The sequence below is a fragment of the Phalangium opilio genome, unplaced genomic scaffold, assembly GCF_054372755.1.
Source record: "Phalangium opilio isolate 3A_F unplaced genomic scaffold, DU_Popi_V2 ptg000105l_1, whole genome shotgun sequence".
NCBI lineage: Eukaryota > Metazoa > Arthropoda > Arachnida > Opiliones > Phalangiidae > Phalangium > Phalangium opilio.
In genome coordinates this window covers 9,237,063-9,244,090 of record NW_028324207.1, presented here as the reverse complement: position 1 = coordinate 9,244,090, position 7,028 = coordinate 9,237,063, and the positions used below count along the sequence as shown (strand labels likewise).

At 35.1% G+C, this 7,028-nt stretch overlaps 1 long non-coding RNA gene across 1 annotated transcript; it reads right to left on the bottom strand.

Moving 5' to 3' along the window:
- Positions 1–4,133: 4,133 nt before the first annotated feature.
- On the bottom strand, positions 4,134–5,986 carry LOC149629867 (uncharacterized). Its single transcript, XR_016374479.1, has 3 exons — positions 5,898–5,986; positions 5,452–5,685; positions 4,134–5,382 (listed from the first exon to the last, which is right to left on the bottom strand). It is a non-coding gene; the product is annotated as an uncharacterized LOC149629867 (long non-coding RNA).
- Positions 5,987–7,028: the final 1,042 nt, after the last annotated feature.

Sequence of the window (7,028 nt, the reverse complement as noted above, 5' to 3'; positions counted from 1 at the left end):
TTTGTATTCTCAATAATTCTAATGAGGACCTAAAATGTATCACTGAAGGGTGTATTTAACTTTCGGCACACTCTGAACCGTTAACACCTCCTATAAGAGGAGGCGAAACAAGGTCATTTCTAGTTTAAATCTAGGGTATCTTATTTCACAGACCCAATCGTTTCAACGCTTGTTGATAGATGAAGATTTAACATCCATATTATCTAATGAATATAAAAAATGCGTTTACACTATATTAAATGTAGTAAAGCTGAATTAAAAAGTAAACACCAAATTTGAAATGTTAATATCAAAAGATGTTCTTGGAATATTAAGATGAAACAGAGCTTTATAGCTACACAACTACTTAAAGAATCGTAATGCCGAAAAATATTTAAAATATTTCCATTTAATATTCTGCAAAAAGGAAATGTTATCGTTTTGTAAGAGATCTTATCATCCTACTTGCTTTATAATAACTTTGATATGCGTGTAGTGTTTCGATTCTGATGCAATCTTCATTACTCGTTCTATATAAACTCTCACTTGTGTCATTACATAGAAATAAGTTTATCTTAAATAATTTATTAAATATAAATGATATTAATTATTTTAATCGCCAGTAAATAACTTTAAAAATAGTTAAATCGTTTAAAATAAAGTTGTTCCTATTATCTATCGAAACTCAGCTAATATTGACGTTTAAAGTGAAGGGTACCCCTCTTGCCCGCTTTCTTCAAATTTTGGGGTATATACGATTCGTTTCCATTACAATAATAGATAAAAACGCATTCGCGTGAACCGATGGTGGAAGCACTGCCATTGGGAGGCTAGACGTTTCTCGTAACGCTAGCCGATCACCGCGTAAATCTTAAAACCAAACGATAACGATGGAGAAGAAGCCGGAATGGACAAAGACCTGAAGATGGTGGTGCATAGAAGCTGGTGTCAATGTGGGATTGACGAAGAACAGAAGATGGTGGTGCTTACGAGCCAGCAAGTACAGGCTAGTGTCCATATGGCATGGACAAAGACTAGCAGATTGTGGTACTTAGAAGCCAGTTAGTAAGGGACTTATGACATTGTTGAGAAGTCGATTTAGGATAGAGACGGCTGGTTTTTCATAATCAACAACGAAAGCCGTAGTAGGAATTATAGCCTATTTAAAAAACATTTGACATGTAATGCATAGGCCTGAGCTATAAATTTTTATAATTATAAGAAGTTTTCAGTTTCAACTCCTCGGTTAATACTCCGTTATTGCTTTTTTCCCTTGTATTGGCATGAATAGAACTCTTACAAAACTGTAATTTTTTCGTTTTTGCTAAATATAAAATGAAAATATGGTAAATATGTTTCAGCATTACGATTCTTTTAGTAGTTGTATAGCTATAAAGCTATGTTTCGTTTCAAAACTCCAAGAAAATCGTTTAATTTTAATATTTCAAAAACCTTGTTATCTTTTGATTTTGCTATACTACATTTATAGATAACAACTGAAAACTAGGCTTTGTATTAGTCCTGTCATTGCTGTGATATTGGTTCGGATTGCATCTATAAATGAAAATGCCGAAGCTAATACTGGCAATGTTTCGGTTCCACTTTGAGAACACCAGTTGAATAATTACACACGTTCAACTAAATCATTGCACACGTTCAATTAACTTATTAAAAACGTCTAATTAAACAAATTTACACGTTCAATTAACTTATTTCACACGTTCAATTATTGTCTTTAACATTTTTAATTAACGTCTTATCACACGTAAAATTAAACTATTTCGCACGCTCAAATATCTTATTAGACGCCTTCAGTTAACGAATTTTACACTTGAAATGACTTTTTAAACGCGTTCAAATTATTTAAAACACAGGTTCAATTAACTTATTAAACACGTGTAATTTTCTTCTTAAACACGTGTAATTTACTTATTAAACACGTGTAATTTACTTATTAAACACGTGTAATTTACTTATTAAACACGTGTAATTTACTTATTAAACACGTGTAATTTACTTATTTAACACGTGTAATTTACTTATTAAACACGTGTAATTTACTTATTAAACACGTGTAGTTTACTTATTTAACACGTGTAATTACATATTAAACACGTGTAATTTACTTATTTAACACGTGTAATTTACTTATTAAACACGTGTAATTTACTTATTAAACACGTGTAATTTACTTATTAAACACGTTAAACCAACGTTATACACAGGTTCAACTAACTTATAAAACACATTAAAAAAATTTTGTGCACGTTCGATTAAGTTGTTACACTCGTTCAATTAACTTTTGAGACACGTTAGATTAACTTATTACACACGTTCAAATAACCCGAAAAATAAACCTAATTGGAACCGTTTAACGCACGATTTATCCACGTTAACCTACTTTATAATACACGTTTTTAAAACGAGAAATAAACGAGATTTCTCATGTATTTACGACAAAAAAAACACGTGTGTAAACACCGTGTTTCAAGGTGACATGATCACCGTTTTAAAAACGTTAATACACACGTTTATTCAATGCTACGTTTAAACGTTGTGTCAACGTGAATTTGCTACCTGGGTAGGAGCTATAGAGTGGCTTGAGTGGACCGCGCACAAACGAAATATATCTATCCAATCCTCCTTTAGAGGGAAAGAAACCAGAATTCAAAAGCTTAAAGTAGACCTTTAAGTAACCTTGAAATATTTGAGTATTGGGGGTGTTTCTATCATGGGTGTAAAATACACTTTCCTTTAAACAGAAACAAGCCTTTGCACGGAGACCCTGCACAGACTTTGAATTCTAGAAATATTAGAAGCATGAACGTGTTAGCCAAGTTAGAATCCCTCAATTAAAGAGTAAATATCAAATGGGAGTGTGAATGGCAGAAAGAAAAAGCCAATAAGCCCGAAATAATAGAGTTTTTAAAATGTAATGACATTAATCCAAAATTTATGAAAAGATTAGATCCCCGTGCTGCATTCTTCGGAGGATGATGTTGCGCCACAAAACTATACCATAAAACAACAGGATCCGAGGGGGAAACCACTAAGAAAATTTTGTACACCTGATTTCAGATTTCAAATGACTTCAATTGAACTATCATAGACTTCATTTGACTTCAAAGACTTCACTAACTGTATTTGATTTCAAATGACTTCATTAAAGTTTAAAAAGACTTCAAGTGACTTCAATATAATTTATAAAGACTTCAAGTGACTTCAATACAATTTTTAAAGACTTCAAGTGACTTCAATATAATTTTTAAAGATTTCAAGTGACTTCAATATAATTTATAGACTTCAATATGACTTCAACATAATTTATAGACTTCAATGTCACTTCAATTTAGTTTGTAACGATTTCAAGTGACTTCAACATAATTTAAAGACTTCTAGTGACTTCAACATAAGTTAGTGACTTCAATAGAATTTATAGACTAGAGCCGATTTCTATTTTTTCTCAAGACTTCATTAAATTGCAATAATTGAAAAGTATCTATGTACTTTGCTATTAAGTACTAAGGTGCAGAGCAACCAAAAGCAAGTATCGATGCCGATTTATATGGCGCAGATACAAGCCCGAATAGTATTGGTCCATTTGATCGCCGCTTATGTCTCACTCTAAAGAATTCTGCGGCGTTATACGCGGGAAAAATATGATCACGTGATCGGCCGCCATTTATGGCATAGCTATCTCGATCACGTTCGTGAGCGCGTGGGCTGTGTTTTTGAAAGTGATTATCGTCTGATTCATACTCGGATTCATGGTTCAGAGAACTAGATGGCGCAATTTTTAAATAGGCAGCTTTTATGTCGTATTCTCTGACTTTTTATTATTTTCTTACACGTTTCGAAATTAAGGTTCCCAATTTAGTTAAATAATAGTTTATTAAGCCAATAGGTGATTATATTAAGTATTTGGTCTTGCTGAACTTGTTGAAAATAAGAAATCGTCATCACGCCGCGATTTTTTAAGTGACTTGACACGTGATTTATAGTAGAATTTATCATGAACGACCGGAAAAAACCGGTTTTTATCCGGTCGTTCATGATAAATGTTGAAAAATGCGATACTCCAACGTAAACTCAAAGACCAAATCCATAGTTTACAGGTAAGGCGTTTAGGATTCCTACCATTAACACAAGGAGACCAAGCGACTTAGAGCTTAAAATCGTCTGTTATTTTACACTCTAAGTTGCCAGGTCTCCTTGTGCAAATGGTATGAATCCTCCACGCCTGTAAACTATGTATATTAGTACCGAGTAGTTAGTACCAATAGGTGTTAAGTAATGCCGTTTTTCATTGGCATTCTAGAATAGGCCAATGAAAAATTATTCGACAGATGGAGTAATTTTCTTGGAGTGAGAACGAAAGTTCCATTAAAATTGCATTATACGCATCTATGTCTCCTTTGATATTGCTCCATGGTGATAGATTGTTAGCAGCCAACCGAAGCTAAGTAACATTAAGTGACGAAAATGGAAAACTTTTAATTGTGTGAATTAAAAAACACCGATTCGGTTTTCGGTTTTCATTTTAAAAAACCGATTAAAACCGAACATTTTAGAAACCGGTGCTCCGGAATTGAAAAAACCGGTTTTCGGTTAAACCGGGCGGTTTTTGACATCCCTATGAGAAAGACCTGGCTACCCTAGCAGGCAATGGAATAAATTTAGTTGTTTTTTGTTATTAAACTCTGGACTTTTACTTTAGTTGTTAAAACTCGGCCTTTCATCCTCGAACCAACTCTTGGTTTAGTGATTTTTAATCTATCTTAGAAACCTTGTTTTTCAGTCGGCAAGGTTTTAGTGCCTAATTATCTCTCCCCTCTTCAAATGAACTATTTCTCCCCCACAGACCCAATCTTTAAGAAACGAAAAGAGAGAAAAAAATTCATATGCAAGGAACTTCGTGAGACTTGAATAGATTTGAAACGGAATTTCAATAGACTTCAAGATATTTTTAACGGATTTCCTTGGACTTCAAGAGATTTTTCAAGAACTTCATATGACTTCAAGAGATTTCCAACGGACTTCATCAACTTCGAGAGATTTCAAGGGGACTTCGTATGACTTCAAGAGGACTTCGCATGACTTCAAGAGATTTCCAAGAGACTTCGAGTGATTTCCAAGAGACTTCGCGTGACTTCAAGCGATTTCCAAGGGACTTCGCGTGACTTCAAGGGATTCTCTAGGGACTTCCTAAGACTTCCGAGATTTCAACCAAATTTTGTGATTTATAGAGACTTCAAAAATAATTTATGGACTTCAATCGTGATTTCAAAAATTTTGTACACCTGATTTCACAAGTGGTTTCCCCCTCGACAGGATCAGAGCGTATTCATTACGTGGATTTCACAAGTTTATACCTTTTCATTAACAAAACATCTATAGGACATCCTGAAATCATATTAGACAAATTTCCTGACATATCTTCGTTTGATGGCCTTCTTAAATGCGACGTCTTACCGGCGCAAAACCTAATTCCTCCTGTTTTGCCTGCTCGTATTAATGGAAAATTAACATTTCCATTATGTTACACATGTTGTAAAACCCAGTTTCAAGGCGATTGCGAACATACTCCTGAACAAAGAGAATTGAGAGGTGCATGGGTAGTCGACGAGTTACGTCATGCAGTAGAGAATGGTTTTACAATCACACGAATGTACGAGGCTTGGTCATACAAAGTGACACAGTACGACCCTGAAACAAAACAGGGAGGGCTGTTTAAAGATTACGTTAATACCTTTTTAGAGTATAAAACCCAAGCTAGTGGCTTCCCAACAGATTGCGCGATCCAAAAAGACAAATTGGAATATGTTACAAACTTCAAAGACGAAGAAGGAGTAGAACTAGACATCACAAGAATAGAGAAAAATGGAGGTCTGAGATGCCTTAGTAAAATTATACTTAACTCTTTTTGGGGTAAATTTGGCTAAAAATCAAGACACACCTCTACAGAACTAATCAAAGATATTCGAAAATTATTCGGATTAATATTAAATCCGGATATAGAAGTAAAAAGTCTACTAACAATTAACGAAAATACATAAATCCGTTTTTGGTACTAGTAAAATACGAAGACATTCTCGGAAATGAAAATTTGCACAAACATACAAACGTAGTTATCGCTTGTTACACAACAGCTATGGCACGATTACATTTATTAAAGCATCTTGAATTAGTCGGTGACCTTTGTTTTTAATAATAATAATAATAATAATCTAAGCTTGGTCTAGGAAGGGATATCCACACTAAGTCAACTCGCGACTTATTTACAGGTGGGTCCCTTTACAATGCATAGAGGGATGCAGGGGGCTAGCCCCTATGCCACAGCTAACCTACAGCGCCCTACACTAACTATTACCGTTAACCTCTGCAAGTTTTGATGGAAAGGAGAAACCGGGTTAGATCGCGGAGGAAAACTCCTTTTAACAAGCGGGGAGAGAACTTGCAAACTCTACGCAGAAGGATTTCTTCCCAGATTTTTACCCGGTGCCACAGTCCGGGATCGAACCCGGGATCCTCTTGCTGCGAGGCGAAAGCGCTAACCGCTACGCCACCCCACTATTATGACACCAACAGTTCAGTCTACCTCTCCCCAGATGGCACCCATTTGATACCCACAGGCGATTATTTAGGGCAACTAAAAATGAATTAGAACCTTATGGACAGGATGCGTATATTTGTGAATGGGGAGTGCTGGGGCAAAGAACTATTCTATGGACATTCTCGACCCTAAAACGGGCAAAAAAACCTAATACCATAAAAGTTAAAGTATTTTATTTAAACGCCTCTACTGAAAATTATATAAATTTTGAAACAATGAAGAATCTACTGGGGGAAAACAATGAAGGTGAGCCCCAAGTGAGCTCGGTTCAAGTTCCTATAGGCCCACAAATCAGACGTCTTCCCAATCATACTCGGATCACTATCCCTCAGACTAAAACATATCAGGTCGTAGTGGATAAAGTTAGAATTCTGCCTGATTATAAAACTGCCCCCTACGGTTATATTAACTAGAATCGTTGACTTTTTTCATATGA